Source organism: Bombus fervidus, chromosome 3 (genome assembly GCF_041682495.2).
Source record: "Bombus fervidus isolate BK054 chromosome 3, iyBomFerv1, whole genome shotgun sequence".
In the NCBI taxonomy this organism is placed as follows: domain Eukaryota; kingdom Metazoa; phylum Arthropoda; class Insecta; order Hymenoptera; family Apidae; genus Bombus; species Bombus fervidus.
Window position 1 is genome coordinate 12,847,010 of NC_091519.1, and position 20,169 is coordinate 12,867,178.

At 36.5% G+C, this 20,169-nt stretch overlaps 1 protein-coding gene and 1 long non-coding RNA gene across 5 annotated transcripts in view; one reads left to right on the forward strand and one right to left on the reverse strand.

The window, feature by feature from the left end:
- Positions 1 to 20,169, forward strand: part of LOC139985667 (E3 ubiquitin-protein ligase MIB1-like) — a 159,531-nt gene that overhangs the window by 111,099 nt on the left and 28,263 nt on the right. Inside the window, exon 1 of one of the 3 annotated variants that reach the window (XM_072000267.1) lies at positions 13,939 to 14,077. The exons of the other annotated variants lie outside the window; for them this stretch is intronic. The gene's annotated coding sequence lies outside the window, so the exon portion shown is untranslated. Of the gene's footprint in view, positions 1 to 13,938; positions 14,078 to 20,169 lie in introns of those variants that run through there. 3 annotated transcript variants of the gene reach the window in all.
- Positions 9,868 to 15,224, reverse strand: LOC139985670 (uncharacterized). Of its 2 annotated transcripts, XR_011799471.1 has the most exons (5): positions 14,926 to 15,224; positions 14,561 to 14,677; positions 13,541 to 14,035; positions 12,097 to 12,220; positions 9,868 to 11,795 (listed from the first exon to the last, which is right to left on the reverse strand). It is a non-coding gene; the product is annotated as an uncharacterized lncRNA (long non-coding RNA). The 2 variants fall into 2 exon arrangements; XR_011799470.1 differs by lacking the exons at positions 13,541 to 14,035; positions 14,561 to 14,677; positions 14,926 to 15,224 and having other exon boundaries at positions 12,097 to 13,088.

The following is a 20,169-nucleotide window of genomic DNA, read 5'->3' on the forward strand; positions in this document are numbered from 1 at the left end:
CTTTCACGCTACGAAAACAAAGTTGTCCACAGGTGACGATAAACAATATACCTATTCCAGATAAAGAGTCAGTCAGATATCTGGGCATGATTCTGGACAGAAGATTGACATGGGAACAACATATCTTGGATAAAACCAAACAACTCAAAGCAAAATTTAAAAAATTCTACTGGCTCATCGGCCGACGTTCCAACTTAAACACGCAAAGTAAAATTACACTATTCAAAGCCATATTAAACAAATGTTTTGCATACGTCGAATCCTCTCGTCATTCTACGTAGAAGAGTATTAAGATAAAATAGTCGAAAATTGAATGGTTTAAACGGTATTTTAACTTTAATTTTGCAGAATCTATCAATGGAAGATAAGAAAAGATATGACGCACTACTCTTGTGTTTCTATTTCCCCTCGTCTTTTATACAGTAAGTTCTACAAAATTAAAGTTAAAATACCTTCTGAAGGTATCGGATAGAAGACAGAGAAAAATGTAACGCATTACTCTTGTCTTTTTCTTTCTCTCGCCTTTCGTACAGTAAGTTTTGCAAAGTTAAAGTTCAAATATCTTCTGAACTGGTAATAGCAGTAGTTTCTCTCCCATGGAAGTACAAGACGTTCCCTGCACGTCATAACCGCACTTTAAAACACAACCCCATATAACTATCTTTCCAAGTAATCAATTTTCGACTATATTACTGTATAATATTTTTTCTTTCATAGAACAAGTATAGTGCTACGAAAATAATACTCTTTGAACCTCGTGAACACTCATCTTCTTCCATCGGCAGCTAACTGTACTATATCGTATTTCTAATGTTTGCGAAGGTTTGGATTAGTTTGAGCCAAGTTTGAATTAAATTGAAGTTTGATCCGTATCTTAAGGCACTCTATTCTAAATAATTACGACTGAATGTTGCCCCATTGTATCGCTATTAATTATAAATTTCGATGAATGCGTCAAACGCTCGCGTTATACAGGAAATCCCGTCTTCACGTGCATCCGATTTTCATCGTTTTCAATGAGGCCCTCGATGCCCACTTGACAAATTCATCCGGTCGCATGGGATATATCCTCCGTTTGCCAGTTCCCGCACGTAAGCGAAACGTCAGCTTTTCAAGTTCCTTCGAGTTGGGCGACCGCCACCTGTCCCATCCTCCTCGTTTGCTTCTTTCTTCTCCTTTGTACTCTTGTTTCCCAAGGTTGGCGATACCTTTTCGTTCCGGACTTCTCGTTCTCACCCCGTCCCAAGGACACTTTGTCGTCGTAAGCGGGTTGCGATTCTTCGTTGACGAAAGTCAGAAGGAGCTTGGCGTCGCACCATTCGCCACATTATCCGTGTTGACGCTGCATGCGGAATGTCCGCGAGAAAATTTCAGTCCTAGAGATTGCTGCTTTCCGACGATGTTCTTGTTGAAAGCGAAACCGCTGTATTATTTATGAGCCTCTGCCACGCCACCCTGGACAATTTGCCGTTCCATGGGTGACTGTCTGTTTTGTCTCCAGCGTTGTTTCACTCTGTATGTGTGTCTCTCTCTCTCTCTCTCTCTCTCTTTCTCTAGCCTTTTTCCTTTTTTGCCGAAAGTCTCGGGTGTGGAAACACGCGCTGCTCTTTGTTCCCGACAGAGGTTATTTTGACTTCTTTTTAAGGGTGAGATTTAGAAGGGCGTTAAGGCTTCCGCACAGTTCGTAGAGATATTTGGAAAATAAATTAAACCTGCAGACTCATAAAAATTAATACGCAAGAAACAAATTGAGACAAATTTCAAGAATCGTAAGAGACTTTTAAGAATTGTGGGATGATCATTTTGTTTGAGACCTTGGAACGTAAAGGATTTATAAATCCCCATCTGTCGTAAATTTTGATATTATGAGATTCTGGAATTCTTCAGAAATAGATACGTTTAAAATTTTCGCAGTGAGAAGTTGTTTCACTCGGAATAGCATACACAAGATTTGCTGTTTAAATCAAAGGAATTAAAAGGGACAAAGATATCTCCCAATTAATTCGATTACTTTTACGATTTTATTATATTTCAAAGTATTGAAACTACGATAATACTGTGATATTAAAGAATCTGAGATTTGTCATATCAAATAATTTTAGAGTCATTGAATTCGTAAATAAAACATTTTAAACGTTTTATAGCAATTAAAATATTGCATAAAAATATGAAATACTGAGAAGCGAAGAAGCTTCATAGTAAATTGCTGTTACGAAGGAAAATTATTTTACTCGAGCATAAAATAAAAAGAATTATCAGCATCTACTTAAAATTAATGTAACGTTGAATTGCTGTTGACATCGAACACGATAGCTCAGTAATCTTCAACAATATCTCATCTTTGTCAATAACTTTAATTCGGTAAAATAATTTTGCTTTTTATACTGTTAGAAAATTGAGAAATATATAATTGTTAATATGTTAAATTATTTGTTTAGAGCTTCGTGAAAATTTTATAAAGTTAGATCGAAACGAGAAAGGTGCATTTATAGCTTTCAAAACACTTTACGTTTTCAGCGCAGTTAATAATTGTACCAAAGGACTCTGCAATTTCATCATCCCCACAAATTTATCGTGTTTGATAAGTGCACTGCAATTTATTGTTAAAAATATCTTTAGATTGATCGTTATTGCTCCAAACGAATTGCTCTCGTCGTAACAACGTAGACAGGAGAGTAACATAGCAATCAAAAGATTGAACGACGATTGCAGTTTTTGATCAATTTTTGGAAAAACGTTTTATTTTAATATTTCAATATTAGCAGTTATATTATTTAATATATCATTTATAAAAGTATTTGTTTCGTTGTTCGATAAATCGAGTATGGTGATATATTTATATATCAAATTAATATAATTACAATTACTACATGTAATATAATTGCAATACTGTAGACGTTACAATTAATAAAATAAAATATCAAAGGTACTGACTTACAAAAAAAAATGTATGATATAACGTAATTAAAAATATAATGAGTTTCCCCACAGTTAGAAATCCAATAAAAAGATTTAGAGAAAGATAAAACCGAATTCGTTCCACAATGTGAGATTTCATTCAAAAGTAAGTGTTACGTGTTAGAAATATGTATTGATAAATGTAAGTACTCTTCGTTTCACCATTAATCAGATTCTATCTGAAAATGTTTTTTATTCAAAACCCAAGGAAAAAAGTTAAATCCGAAATTAAAACATCAAAATTGTAATTCTATATTCAACTACTAAAAAAAAAAAAAAAGAATAGAACAAAAAACCAGAAAAGCCATTAAAACGAAAGAACTTTCAGAATGGTTTTTTTTTTTTAAATTCGTGACGGAGTAGTAACTAGTGATTCAGAATGTCAGAAATCGATTCGAGTGTTATCGTGATTTTGATCAAATAATTACGAGAACCATTAAAAACTTTCCCAACACTATTCGATTACACGAACGACGACCACCGTTTTAAAGCTGAAAGTTGGGAGCAAGTGGGTGAAGAATTGACCTGTATTATAGAAAACGTTAAAAGTCGGTTAAATATTCTATCAAATATGATAAAACACGTATAAGATCTATGTGTATTTTATGTGATATAATTTATATAATTATACCGTATAGTATTTATTTATTTCAGCCTGATGGCCTAGAAATCCCACTCGGTTTTACATAGTTTATAGACATAAAACAAAACTAAAGCTAGTCTCACAGACAACTACGATACCATAAAATATAATTGCATGAAATAAGATAACCGAATGACCGACATTACTGGTAACAGGACATTATCGATGAGCAATTACGAGTAACGATAAAGAGGATGTAACATTTAAATGGGAACGAAAGAAGAGTATGAAAAGCGGATGCACCCGCGGTTACTTGGTAATGTAAACACGTACACCCCTTTTTCCCTGGCGTCGAAGCTGGTAGTTCAATAAAATCGTAATTCTACCTTCTTCCTCCCTTTGGGGCTCCCTTAACGACGTGCCAGGATAGGCAAAGTCTAACTCCATGAAAAGTTATCCGCGGATTCAATATCGCTCGCCTTCGACCAAGATCCAGCGGCCGAGCGCAGCTTCCCTCGAATTCTATGCAGAGTTAATTAAAAACAGGATAGGCCAAGCCTCTTTAATGTTTTAAAGTATCTCGATGACTTGGGGAATACTTGCAAGTTCGCTTGCTAGAAGATTTCCTAAACTCGGATCTACCTATTTTTGATTAATTAAGCCGCCAACAAACTTCGTTCTCCGCGTTCGTAGCTGTTTGCGTTACAAGCGTTCGAAGAAAAATACAGAATATCTGAATTAATTTCTTTACATTTTACTGCATTTATCATTTCCATTATATTACATTTCCAGCGACCGCTTTATTCCGGATACTTTACGCGTGTAGTGAGATACGGTTATTTGATCCATTGAAAGTTCAAGGCGTTAAAAGTTCGATATTGAACTTTGCACAGAATAACGAAAGTTGTATATTATGAGATACTATTAGTCTTTGGTATAATAACGAAAGTATGAGAAAATATCATTTACTTTAGATACACCTAGACAAAATATTGAAAACGAGCAAAATGATCTGTATAACGTTACGATAGAAGAAGAGAATTCCGTGATCTCTCTTAACAATAAATAATAACGTATCCATAAGAAATAGGAAACGAATAATTTTAATATTAGGTTCTGGATATGTACGCAGGGTTGTCACGGAGCTTTAACAAAGCTACAGGTACGCTAATCTGTAAATTGTTGCTTGGACTTTTACAATAGCGATTTTAAATATTCTGACTTAAGTTCATCTTGTGTCGTTGCAGTTGATATAAAGATTACGTGAATCAGTAGCAAGAGAAAGCAGAATGAGTTTATCATGTCTAACGAATGATCACGTTTGAGTATGTATGAGGTGGTTTGAGTAATTTAAAGATCGCGTGAAGAGTCTAATTGATACGATGTAACGTCTTGTATTGTTGGGATAGTCGTCTAAATAAAACGTTCATAAACGATAACTTGTCATCTGACGCAGTTCAAATCCATCGAAGGGTCGATACTCTTCTAATTTTCATTTGATATTTTCATCGTGAGTGTTCAAATACATCGAACCCCTAATAATTATTAATTAATAATTATTCCATAGCAAGTATTCAAGCACTTTCGTGCATATTCACTCTTTCCAATGAACCCTAATTCAATATTCACAAGCTTCTGCTCCACTCTTTACAAGTGTCTACAAAAAATGTTCTTTGAACAACCATTCGACGTAATTTCCTTTCAGAGTACAATTTCTCGCTGTACCAATACCTTTCCCTCGGCTCTTGCGTCTGTAGACGTATCTGAAATCGGTATTTCAGCAACGTTGTCCTGCAAGAAGTCGTAGCTGGGGCTTCCAGCAGGATATTACCTTCTTCTGAGGAACGCGCTGGAACGCTCGGTATTTAGGGGTAGAATGAGAGAGGGAGAGGGAGTGGGAGAGGGAGGAGATAGGGAGAGACAGAGGTGATCGTAGACATGGGACTCGATACGCCGGGAATGGAACACACCATGGAGATTGTACTAATTAAGTCCCACCTCCCATTAATTGCCAACGTTCCTGCCTTGTCAATGCTCGCCGTTCGTCGCTATGGCTGCGGACACCGGCCGTTCATCGCTGTGGCTGCAGCCACCAGTGATGTAGTTAACAGAATTTCGATATCGACATGCTCCACTTACGTAACTACTTGCTTCTGGATGTTGGATCGCGCGAGTTGCTTCAACTTCAATACCGCTTGCACTCGGTAACAAGTCTGGTTTATCGCCCGATAAGATGTTTGCAAAGCGAGCTCGAAGCAACGAGAGATACGGTTGGATTCTGTTCAACTAGTCACGGATCTTTTCCTCTCGGCTTAAGTCTCTGATGTCGTTATGAAATTGTGCTCTCTCGTGAATTTTCCTAATTACCTTAATTGGCTTGCGTCGAATAGGAACGAAATTAAAATGAAGACTATACGAGAGAAATAGGCAGATAGGTCTGTTTTTGTTAATTTTTGTATTTCTATGTAGTTCGATGGATATAAAGTATTTTATGTAGCTGAAGAAGAGAACAATTTGATGGATTCGAAGATATACAGATACTCTTAGAATGGGCGATAGATTCGCGATGTTTTGCAAGAAATAAATTATATTAGTGTAAAGTAAAGGTAATAACATTATTACGTCTGGAGAAGAGCAAGAAATAGAGAAACTTATACCTTGTGAACTATTTTTTAGTATCAAAATCTAATCAACTTTAATCTTCTGAAGAAGGACGAAGGCCTGGTAGAATTTTTACAAAATATCTCGTATATATGTAAATCTAACCATGAATTTCGCGTCGTGAACGAAGATAAATTAAGTCCCGTATTTGTCCATTAGATCCATAGATCCAGGTGGGAATAGAAGCACGGTCAACGCGTATAGGTTGCCGGAGTAAATAAATCTTTATTATGTCAGTGCTCTGCTCGTGTACATTGCTTGGCTTCTGGACGTGTGCATAACATTTGCAAATACACCACTAACGTTGATGAGCACTCAGGGTGTGCACTATATTAACGTGACGAGCTGAAACGTTAATCCAGATGCGTTGATAGCTCGAATTTATTAGCCAGCAAATTCATTATCAGCGAATACGCGATTTGCGGCGCGCCCCGAAAATCACAAGCGCGAAGAATCATTCCGCAATATCTATCGGTATCGTGCATAGCACCACGTTAATTATGTAGTTTAAAACCTGTGTTAAGTCCATTCGGTACATTATACGCGTTAAGAGAAACATAGATATCGAGGAATAATAAACGGTTTGTATACGGAAACTTATATTCTAAGTTTCTTAGAATTTTGCGTTTGGATATTTTCTTTTCAATTCAATCAACATAATCAAACATAACAATACTAAGTAAGTTAATTAAAAACAATAAAGTGTTTTTTACGATATGACATTATGATATAAGTATGAAATACTTGAGAAAGTTAAATCGAATTAACTTTGGTCTCCACGGGTTTTCAGATTTTCAATAAATCGATCATTGTGTTACGATAAATAAATCGTAGGTTATTATGCAAACGATATATGAAATGTGGTAAAGAAGTAGGTAGATACAAATTATTTGTTTCGTATTTATTTATCTACTATTTATTTATGTCGTGGTTTATTCGTCACTTTTTTTACATTTTATCTTTCTATTGATTTTGAATACCACCAAAGGGTTAATATTAACTTCCATTTCGCCGTAACAGTTAACTTTTTCAAAGCAATTTCACGTCCAAGAACTAGTCTTCAACTATAGTAATTATTCATCGTTTAACGTAATCCCGTAGCAACGAAAAGTAGTAGATCAAAATCAGCGATACAGGGCGATTTAAACCCAACGCGGCCATTGACAATCATCAAACACCTCCGTGTAACACCAATAACGAAAGCCATACATCACGATTGCCACGGTTGGTCCTTCGATCCTTGCTGTCCTCGTCTTTCGCGTTAGTATCCCTCACGAACGCGCTCACATAGAAACTATTCGGCTAAATTCTGTTCAGGGAACCGAGATAAAAGCGAGGAGGAATGACGTCGTTCCATCGACTAGAAAATCGAGCTTTACAGGGACGAAGGTGGAGTACAGGTGGATTATTCCTATCAGGAAGTTCGTTACAGACTGATACGACGGTGAATCCTTTTTCACGCTGTTCTGCTAATTGAACCAGTTTGGTAAGGTGTCTCGTTCGAGACTTTAGTAGTCCGGCACCGTTGCACGAACGTGTAACGGTTGAACTGGCCGCTATTCCAATCGTCATAAATTGTCGTACCGAACGTGACGATCGTACCGAGTAGCCAATAGATGCGCTCGCCTGTCATTTGACCCCCGGTACCTTCTATTGGCGTCGCATGGCCAACAACCCTCTACGGAGGCCTTTGACTACCGATTCACCTACGCCAATGCATCTATCCGCCCGAAATGATCGAATTTCTACAGCACATTTCACGTTAAGTGTCTTCCCCTTTTATTACGTTCCTTTCGTTTCAACATTTATGTATGTGTGTGTGCGTGTGTGTTCGGGGTACATATTTCTTTTCGCAAAAAAAGTAGCATAGGTTGATTTGGTACATTTAGTACGTTAACGTTAGTACGATGGTGGCTGTATATAGTATAACATCCAGGTACATTAAGTTTCGTATTATTTAGCGATACTTTCTTACGAATACATGCGATCTATGTACACTCCTTAAATATTAAATATTATAGCAAAAGTTAGCTGTACGAATTTTATTGATACATTAAGACGCGTATTGTTAACATGTAACAATTCTCACGTTTATTAAGAAAAAGGAAGTAAAAGGATATATTACAGTGCTACAGAAATTTATATTTAATTTATCTGTTTCCAAATTTGAAAGTTTGGATCAGGTGGTCAGTAAAAAAAATCTTTCTCAAAACAGTCAAGTCACTGCTGAATAAAATCTTCGATCGAAAATTTATTACACGATCGTTCTTTATTTATATATTTATTTTTCTTCTTTTTTTAATTTTCTAGATATACAAAACCAATTGGATTTCATTGAAATACTCAAATTTACAAGATCACCGTATAGATTGATCTCTGCGTTCCTTTTGAAAGAGCAGAATAATGCTCATTCCACACTGACATAGCTTAGTAACATAATCGGTACCGTGTATAACGCGTACAACAAATAGACAAAACGTGGCGACCCGTCAATTAGGAAAACGGCCATTAATGCAAATGCCAACATTAGCCAATAATACGAGGACTAGTATTATTATTTTACGGGAATAATATCAGTATAATTCATTCGGCTTAATCAAGAACATTACCGCCACTGTGTGGACAGAGCTATTTTCCGTGGACAAATTTAATGCCGGCTCGTTATGGCCTCTGCTCACCTGGTCCTCCGTGTTTCGTCTCCCTTTTCACCCTTGGTTCTCTCCCTTTCCAGCCAACGAATTGTCTGCGAAATCGAACGGCACGCGTATTCGGGCTGCGGAATTCGACGCACGTGTTCCACGACCAAACGCTAATCGTTTAAAGTCATGAGTCAATAATTGAGTTATTACTTGCTGTGGAATTTGCTGTCGACTGGCTGGCGGAAATGAATTTTCTCTTCTTCCGTGACAGGAAACGAAAGATAAACGGATTGAAATCGAGCGAGAAGAAAGAAAAAGTACCTATACGAAGATCACGGGGGAAAAATACACTTTTGTTGATTTTTTCATTTTAATCTCGCTTTATGATTAATCCATCGTAAACTTTTCGACGAGGTTTATAACGGTTACAAAATGTCAAACATTATGTTTATCATTCGAGCAGCTCGTTACTTTCAACTCGTTTGTCAGCCATCAACGTATAAATAAAATAGAGAACGTTTTTTTAGATTGATAGAAGCGCTATCCTGAATAAATCTAGCAACGGTATTTAAAATACTACAACATTTCGACGACTGTCGTGTATTTAATTTTAATATATCATTGATAAGATACAAAATAAAAAATTAATATTTCATACGATGCGTCCTATCTGTTGACTCCACAAGGAAACAGTAAGAATTGCTTCTGACCATTTGCTTGCCATTAATTTATATACCTTATCGATATTCGTGTATCATTGATATAAATCGAACAAAGTGTGTACATATTTACGAACGACAGGAACGGCGTATTTTCAACAGAAATTTCGATATTTCGATTCGAATTACGAAGCTTCGTCGAACACCTCTTTCCGCAAAGCCCGTGCTATTTTACGCGGCGATAGAATAGCCGAAAGCCCAAGCACAGTTCCTTGGCCGCTACAGTCCGTTTCCCATTCAAGGCAATCGTTAATCCCATGGCACCGCAGAATTATTTGCCACAATGGAAGCAAGCCGCGACAGGATCTAGGCGCTTGCGCGAGCGAACAAGCGAGCAAGCGAGCGACCGATTCAAATCGCGACAATGACGGCAATGCAAATCCGGCCGTGCCTGCATCCTGAATAGTCGAGGCTTCCACGCATAGCTGGGATCACATCCACCTCCAACCCCATGGTTTCTGCTCCGTAGACTGTCAGTTATTTATTAGGGTGAACATTCATACCAGCGGTGCTGTCTCAACCTCATAAATCGAGCGTTTAGCGCACTTTTATTCCTCGTCTATCGTCCCGTTTTCCGTGTTCCTGGCTTTAGTTTCGTCACGTTGTTGAAGAGACGTGTACAACCAGCTGATAAAATTGACTAGCGATCGTTACAGAGGCTCGCGTTGTCATGTCCATGGATGGTTGGCAGATACAACGAAATATAGTAAGACAGAGATATCCGAGACATCTGAGCTTCGACATCTTAAAACGTAAAGTAGAAGTTTGCACAGGAAAGTCAAATTATATATTATGAGACGCCATCGGTCTATGATAATCATATGATAATCATATAACACTTTTGTTATTACGAAAGTGATAAACATAAACTAATTTGTTGTTTGATAAATTCTTTATGTTCAAATTCTTCCAGTTTTGAGTCACAAAGCAAAGACTACACACACTGACAGACACGTTTGCTCGCAGACACGTTCATCAGAAATGTTAATGCGGATAATTGCGTGTCAGTGTAGACTTAGTTTATGTCGAACGAAGAAGGTTCTTCTAAACTAATAGAACTTCCGATAGAAGACGGTTTACTGCCAGTTTATCGTCGGTAAATACACTTAAAATAAATAAAATTCTTTGACTCATAATCTCATCACATAGATAGAAATAATCTGACAGTTCTGGTAAGCACAATCGCTTTTGCAGATATATTCGCCGTCCAATACTGACTAATCTATCTTCTATAGCTGTTACTTAAAAATTTGAAGAATATGCAGGAAACATAAAGGCGAGAAGAGCAGTTAAATCCTTAAACGCGTCTCTATAATTTAATTATTAAAATATTAACAAATATCCGTGTACTATTTTAAAATTAAACGTTTTTCTATTCGTTTACAAAATATAGATACTTATTATCACTATAATAATACTGTTGTTCGTAAAGATATAAACACTTGATGATTTCCTAATTTCTTAAAATACAGAAAACACATATATAACAAAACATTTCTAAATACAAACCTATCGCATTAACGATTAAAGGCGTCTAAAATATTCGTATTGTTCGATACAACAACATAATTCTTTGAGACAAATATTAAATGTATCAATTATTAATTACATATATTTAACGCGAATATATATTAGCTAAGAATAAATAGACTATCTATCAATAATAATTAATGACGTATTGCCATCCATCTGCTAAGATTGTTTATCACTTTTCTATCTCCTTTTTACAAAACTCGCAATCAAAAGGATCATAACTAGCTTCGTCGTTTAAAAGCCTGCTCTCAGGAAAATCGTATTAATCATGACTTAATACAAATCCCTAAGTACATATACATCGAAGTCCGATTACGTCACAGAAGCTCACTGACGTCAAGTTCTCTAACCCCCTCTTTCGTAATCACAATCTTTGCAATCATTATACTCCGCAAGAATGGAAGAAGGCGCGTTTTACTCTCTTGTTTCAACAACTTCGTGGATTACTGCGCACAATAAATCCCTAGATCTGTCGCAGAATTCGTAAATCGTCCTGGAACCGATTGTAATTGGCAGCAACTCCGGTCGCCGGCCCAGAACGCAAATAGACTCTGTAACCGGAGAACTCATTTATGGAAATATGCTGGTGACCATGCGTCCTATTTTTGACTTCACCACCGGACGAACATCTCCTTCCAGGCTCTCCCTTCCCTTTCTACCGTTTTCATCCCTTCCATCCTCCTTGGTCGTGCATTCTTCTCTCTGTAATAAAATTAGCCACAGTTTAATATATTCATAAACGAACGTTTTTTTTTTTTTTTTATCCAGCTTCGAGGTATTACATAAACTTAAGAATACTTGAGAATGGCATCGAGGTTTCTATATAACGATCTAGCTATAAAATTCTATATTTCACATAAACATGTTTATTTAACTGTTTAGTGATTATTTGAATATTGATATTCGTCATGTAAATGTAAAGATTGCACATTTTGTAAGTTCATTCAACGATTTTATAGCTAGAAAATGCTAACTTTAGAAATGTTTCACGTGCTATACTTACATACGCTATAAGTGGTGTTTACTGTCGGTACACGATGCACAGAATCGAGACAAAAAAAGGATTAGCTGAACACCAGAGCACTTTTTCCCCGGTTTTTACTGGTCGAACGGTGCATCGTCGTCATCTGCAAGAAGAAAATCTCTAGTTTATGAATCGTGGCTCGGCGGGGGAGACAAACGGGCCCTGGGAACGCCTTGAAATATTTTGCCGATTTAAATAAAGCTGGCGACCACATGGTAGTCACGACGGAACCGTAAATAGAAAACACGGGAGAGGCCACATGGACGTGGAAAGATGCTCGAGTCACGTTACGGTATACGTGGAACTGCCTCTATTTCTGGCGTCTAGATACCAGTACCGGGCTATAGCTGTTTAATATCTTTTTCCATCACGATGACCTCGCCAAACGTGGAAACTTTGCGTAACGTTGCATCGCGCACTCTCGAGACTTTCGACCGCTCCCCGTTGATTTTCTATGGAAACAAGAATCGTCGGTAAAAATCGTTTCTAAAGCGTATGAGAATACACCGGTCGTTTTCCATGATTTCATCGGGCGTAACAAAATCTTGCTGTCTTCAGCCTGCAGAAACATGTGGTCAACTGTTTGATCAGCTGTTGAGCATGTCTCGCGGAGAACACCGGGTCCCACGGCGTGTTTCCGGTTCGATGATACACCTGGGCGCAGCTCCATACTTCTTTACATTCCATACGTCACATTCACTATGGGAAGTAAGGAAGCACGGAACGGCATCGCCCGGTTCGAACAAAAAAATCGTTCGAGAAAATCGTTGTTCCGTTGGTTCGAGCCGATCGATCGTTCGATCGTCGAAAATTGGCCACTTCTCAACGACGAAGACCGGACGATCCTGTCGCCGTGACGATGCGCGTTTCATCTTCTAATCGGACGATTACGTAATCCACTAGTTTCGACACGGTCGAAATCCGCGCGTTCACGGGGTTGGATCCTGAAAACGGCGAGATTCACAGATCGGCGAGATACCTGATTGCTCGCACTTCCTGTTCGATTCGATTGCGGATCGGAACGATTCCGGCCGGTAGCGTCGTCCATGTTGGACTTACGAGACAGACCGAGTCCTTCGAGAGGTCGAGGATATTCTCTGGTCGCGAGTGTTAGAGCAGCTCGAGTCAAGAACTTCTAGCGAATCCTCCTGACTGGTTGACTGCTTCAGACTGAATGCTGCCAAAGCTTTGGGCACGGTTGCTTCAACGAGCCCTCTAAAAATGGCCGCACAGATCCCATTGGCCTCTCCATGTCGTGGCCGACACCCCCCGGCACATGTAAGCTTACACTTGAGACTACCACGAGGCTTGCTTGCTCCCTCGTAGCGCATCGCGCCAAATTTGTCTTTACCCGAAAATAGTCAGTCCCACGGCTGCCACCACATGGCGACTATTCCTGGTCCAGACTCGAGTGATAACTTACCCAGGCCTCTGTCTCGTTCCTCGTACTCTCCTCCGTCTCCCCTTGCCCGTTCAACTTCGTTCTGCCTCCATCGTTTCCTTCTTCTTCTTCTTCTTCTTCTTCTTCTTCTTCTGCTTCTTCTTCGTCTTCTTTTCTTCTTACGGATCGCGATGCCGTACAAAGACGTATATACGCATACAGTTGCTCGCCCCTTCAGCTGTCACGGTGTCGTTAAACAGGGAATCCGAGGAGGACTCGATAGGATGACACGTTCAACCCTTTGGATATCGTAGCTTCGAGCTTCTACGCGTGAAATTTATGTTTACCTCGGAACTTATACCCGATCGAGGGAACCTTTTGTTTCGACGAACAGAACGATCCAATTTCCCGATCCTCTCGCTTGCCATTCTTAGCGACAAAATAACTAGTGCGAGCGGATGCTAGGTGATTTGGTCTTTCTTGCGCTCGCGGTTAGGTGATGGACCGCTATGGCCTCGCATGTGACAGGAATGGCGTCTGAAAAAAAGAAATCTGTTATGTTCTTTAGGCAAAGGAAAGGTATGTTAATTTGTTTGTCATTTGTTAGGATAAGTTTTTTTTGGTAAAATATAGTAGTTCAATGTAACTAAAATATATGTTAAATATCGATGTAAAATCACTTGAAATATAAAGCAGAGATATGAAGGGAAATTTAAATATAAAATTGTTTTTAAATTGCATTTGATAAGATGAACCGGCTGATTGTGACTAAAAATTAATTAGACGTTAATATAAAAGTGCTTATAAGTATACAGTAAGAATTAATTGATAGATTTCGTTATAACTTATTAGTAAGTACTATGAGACGTAATTAACATTACTTAATCTTCATTTCCATTAATTTTTTACACTAATGTGTCCGTTTATCACATCCTTCCAAACATTTATTAAATATAGACGTATAATCTAGCTTCATTCTACAAGATTAATTTCGTCGCTTTGTATTATTTTGAACATTGATTACACAAACTGAGTCAGATGGATAATGGTGAATACACTTACTCTGTCCTTCTTCTTATTTGACATTATTTATGTAGAATGATATTTTGAGTCAAATATTTGGCAACCACGTCTGGCGGAAGAACGAAACTCCTTTGCATTCCAGGCTTATCATATCATCTGCAATTTCATACGCGAAATAACGTAAGAAATAAATACTTCATATCGAAAATACAGCAAAATGTTTAAGACGAAAAGATAATTATTTCCCAAATTTTTCATTCTGAATTTCGTATCATTTTATTGTACTATCAAAGGATTAAAAATTATGTCAAACGTAACGTTATGTATTCTTGTCGTATTTTATAAATATATAATAAAAATATCCCTATAATCTTCTTTTAACATATAATACAAAATGTTCTTACCTATTTTCTTCAAGTATAAGAATATTTTTCCAATACGTCGATATCATTTCATCTCTGCTCAAACAACACAAGCAATATGTTTATATATAAACCGTTTGCCTGCAAATATTTTAATGTAATCGTCATGGAAGACACGTTGCTACAACAAACTGAAAAGTTATGACCAGTACATCTCTATGGTTATGATACAAAACTTTGTCCTATGAAAACAAGAGAACATAAGGCAAATGGTCAGAATTGTATCAAAGTAATTATGCCACGTGTGCCCGAACTTTTCGGTAATAATTTGTATACTATTGTCATTTTCCTTTTATTTATATCTTATATATTGCAGCGGCACATAAGCGTAGAAAAAGTCAAGGAAAAATTGGAATCTGGGAGAGACCCACATTATTGTGCCTTTAAATCCTAACGATTGTTTTGGCTTACAAGATCTAGAGGCAAACGACCTCGGGACAGATTGTTATGGTCGTTATTTGTAATCTTCAGCCGGAGTTACATAAGAACTTTAGCTTTTAACTTTTTGTTGTAACATCGGTCGATATAAATGCATGAACGTGCTCCCTAGGACAGTTTAATTGTTATCCTTTCTGCGATCGGCATAATAATGTTGAGCGAGCGACGATTTTAATACAACTGACTATTACAAATTCATCCAGTCGTTTCTTATCGAACAACCTACACGTTTAATCCGCCCCAATTATATTTCGAGTTCATTAATTTTTGTACTATCGTGTACCAGTTCTCAAAAAATATCCATTTCGCTTTCACTAAATTATGAAATGAACGCAGTGTCCTATTCTAATTGTATCCATTGTATCAAGTCATCAAGTATTATTATAACTCCAAAGTTCATTATTAACAAACGATATTCATTTTACAAATTGAGAATGCGAACAATATTTTAATTTAATACAAAGAAAAAGATAAACATTTGGTAATAATTTTCTTATTAAATCTTGTTACTTTCTCTAATAAAAAACAATACAACCAATAACAATAAAGAAATTGATGAAAGCATTTTAGATGAGAAATTTGTCGTGTGAAACTTTCATGGTGTCGATTCCAATCTCGAAGCTTAATAATCGTTCGCGTCGTAAATTCAGGACGACTAAGATTTATACTAACAGTGAAAAATTAAAGGAAGACCGATGCATAAATGGCCAACAGACCGCGACGTAGTAAAAGTGTCAAAAGATCCTATTAATCCTTAATGCCTTTTATACGCGACATTTTTTAAAGAAATTTCGCCTCGTAAACAAGCCGTGCAACATACTTCCTCAAAATAACTAAATTGAGCCCATTAAACTCCCTTGAACTATGGCTTTACGGAGCGTGTCGCGAGCACCTAATGAAATGTATACCTCAAACCGATAATAAAATAGCAGTGAAGCTTTGCCATTCTTCAAAGTTCCCTGTTACCGTTAAAAAGAGAAAAAACAATTTCCACTGTATTTCGTTGCGAAATGATGTTAATTGTTCGATAAATCACATATACGTTGTTAGACACCACCTTATTATGGAAAGTTGCAGCAATGAATAAATTCACAGTGTCACGAGCAATTTCCCGTGCATTCCCCATTTTGCTTTAGATACGAACGTACAGGTACAACTCCGGTTATACGTACTAGAACGCTTATGAAAGCCTGAATAAATTTAAAAAATTAGTAAGAAATTAACGGAATTAACATTTGTTATCTAACATGAAATAATGGTATAATATTATAGCAATAATCTCGTCAATTTTTTTTCTTCTGATATAATAGAATTAATTTTTCTCTTGTTTATACTTATATGACGTATTCTTCGATCATTTTCTATTTTGATCGTTCTGACGTTCATTTTATTAGCGTCTTTGTATTCGATCTTATGCACAATTTTGCAAAGTAAATTCAGATTTTGAGTGGATCTGCAGGAATCTCTATCTAATTGGTGTTACATTTTCTCAATAGGTTTCAAGTTAGAAAATTGTGGAAACCAAGCAATGTAATTATTACAATTTACTATGTTAGTGTGATTTCTGTAAATATTTTTCACTTTTTTATTGATAATATATACATGATCTCTTGTTAGATATATTCTTAAAGCTTTCAAATAATTCTGTTTGTTAAAATAAGAGCAAAATGGGAACAGAAAAATTCGAAGATCGTTGCAGAGTTAAATGAATACATTGGTAATAATATACGTTTGTCGATTTCGATCAACATCATAAATTATACAAATTTTCTCGATTAAAATCTCAGTATCCGTATTGCAATAACGAATCTCGATCGGTAGCTCCGTTAAAGACTTATATTCGAAATGCAAGCTGGCTAGCGAGATCGCTTGTCGCAAGTATTATTTATAGAAAGTTATTTGCAGCAATAACGGTGTTGGCAAACGTCCAGCACTTCTACAATGTGATGTTATAGCAGCAATTAATCGCAGTTTTATTTGATAGTGTCGCGAACTCGTCTCTGATATCCATAGTTTGATTGCATTCTGTAGATCTGTGGATATTTAAATGTTCTTAGAAACGAAAGAAGTTTTCAAAACAAAGGAAACATTTGATTCGACGAATTTATGGATCGATTTCCTTCAGAGAAATTCATTCCAGCTTGCAGTCTTTATATAGATGCAATATTTGTTTTTATAAATTGTTACATCTATCTAGTGCAACAGTATGTTTCAAAAAAATACATTAGATATAAATGATATATTGCAAAATGATATATTATAAAATTACATGAATAAGTATGTAGTATAAGTACTATGAAGATAATTATTTGATAAATTCCTGTTATAAAAATGGTCAGTATATAATATTCCAAATGTAATTTAGAGTATTTAGTTGACGATACAAATTTTCGTCGTCTTGTATTTCTTGGCAATATTCTTAACAAAATTTACATATTCTTAGAAAGATATAATCTTTTAATGTGTAAGATGTTTGTGTTATCTAATGTACATAAATATCAAAAGTACATAGAGTGCTTTGTAAAGTAAGTTGATAATGTTACCGTATCAATCTTGCTTAAGGCAACTTTTACATTCGACATATGAGTAGCACGAACAAATATGCTTATAAGAACGTACAGTCAATATGTTATCATGTTAGAAACTAACCGATACAACTGCAACTTTACATAATTGGGAAACTTGCGTCATCGATCAGCTTACGCCAACATTTCAATAAAATTACTGTATATATAGATAGCGTCAAGTTAAAGATCATGTAATAATATAATATAATATATTCGCGATACTAAATAAACGAAAATTTGTTGCGAGTAAAAATCTGTTTTATAGATAAAGTTGCAAAATTACTTTAATTTCTATTCCCTTGAAGAAAGAAACAGAACATTATAAGAAACGTTGTTGATTTTAGTTTTCAAAATTGTTTAAATGTACAGGATCCTCTTGCACATATCAACTAACGTTATTACTGAAATTTTACAGGTGACAAATCAAAGCTATTAACATTGATAAATTCTTTCGTACGATAGTAATAAGTTTGGTAATGAAACGAATGAGATTTTACAAGTAAATTTAACAAATTACGAGTCATTTGATTATCACGATTATTTAACATAAAATTGCAAAATTATATAAACGAAGTCTATAACTTACGATTATCGCTAACTCGTCAATTCACTAACATTATTAGTTGGTCAATTACTATACAGAAAGATCGTGAAACGAAAGACAAGAGCGTCGTTTCGTCGTCATCGGTGAACCACGATACTACATTTTTTTAGTGATTAAAATAATTAGAAACATCAATGACTGAAATAAGATAAATTTCATGAACTAAAAAATTGCCAACGGTAAGACTAACTTAGATAACGTTGTTAAAAAAAGAACAGCGCGCAAATACAATATACTAGTTCGGAAAAATTAAACGTTATAAATTATAATGTAGTATATCTCAATTTCTTGCTGCTGTCGGAGCGAAATATATAAAATTCGCGCGGCAGTCAACGCGTTTATGGCTTTCCTGAATGTCGATTAACCCTTCTCGAGAAACGATGCTGCTGCTTTTCATTCTCCGCGAGTTCTCCAGGCTGAGTGTTATGAACACGTTGTGCAATGTTGATGAAAAGCGGTTCGGATACATCTCGACGAGTATCGTTCCGTTCTTCACCGCTACGAACAGAGGAGAAATCCTTCAGGCCGCGTCGCGACGTCTCCTCCAGATCTAAAATTACTAGCAGCCGAAGACGATGCATTCGCGGTCCGGTGAGCCGTGCGAAAACGAGCCACTACAGGCTTACGCCCTAATACAGCCCCTATTTTTGGACGTCGCGCTGACGCCACGACGGAGACAACTCTTCGCAAAAGAAAATCGACGTTCATCCCCCCCCCCTCCCTGCAAACCTCTCTGCGTTTCTTCTCCTCTACACTTCTCCTCTATTTCTCAATTCGTTTTTCTTTCTTGCGCTAACAACACGTCGAGGAAACGTTATTATTACTTTTTCTTATTGCTCATCACGCTGCTAAACTTTAACTTCGATCCATCCTTCTCAGGGAGGGAGGCGGGGCGAGACGGGGTGGAATTGCGTTGCAGAAGCAGAATATTTTCATGGCTGGTTTTGGACACCCGAAATTAATCAGACCAGAAGAATCGAACGCTGATCGCTTAATCCTTTACACTGCGGAACTTTCATTGGTACGGGACGATCAACAGCTTTTATAGTGAAACTTTGTGAAACTAAGCGTTGTGTTCGGAAATAAGAATTATAGGTATGGATTCGTTTATGTAGTATGTAGATTTATTTATTTGTTGGTGTAATAAGTTCGATCGCCTCTTGGTGTACACGATTAGAAAACAGTATGAAAAGAATTGAAGAAATTTTGTCTGCACTATTGAACAAAAGTATTATTTTGATAAGAATATAAAAAATGATATGGAAAAAAGCAGAAGATTTAAATATGCACTTGGGTATCTTTCCTTTTATATATCTAACAGTTTACTTTAAATTTATTATCTGTGTTTTACGTTTATGGGTAATAATTATCAATTTATTAAATTCCTTTCTTTTCGTGTTATTTTTCCAAATCGTGATAATAACGTTTCGCCCCGTAAAATATTAAAAGGTCTTTCTACCATTTCCCCGATATTATGCAATTCAGTGATTAAGATTCTCCTCTTCAAAATGTATTCAAATCTCTCTAATGTATTCGCTACGTTACGGTAATAACAGAGAAGAAAATTAAATGAATAATTTGTAGCGTGTTATTTATGCATGACGAATTTACGAACTA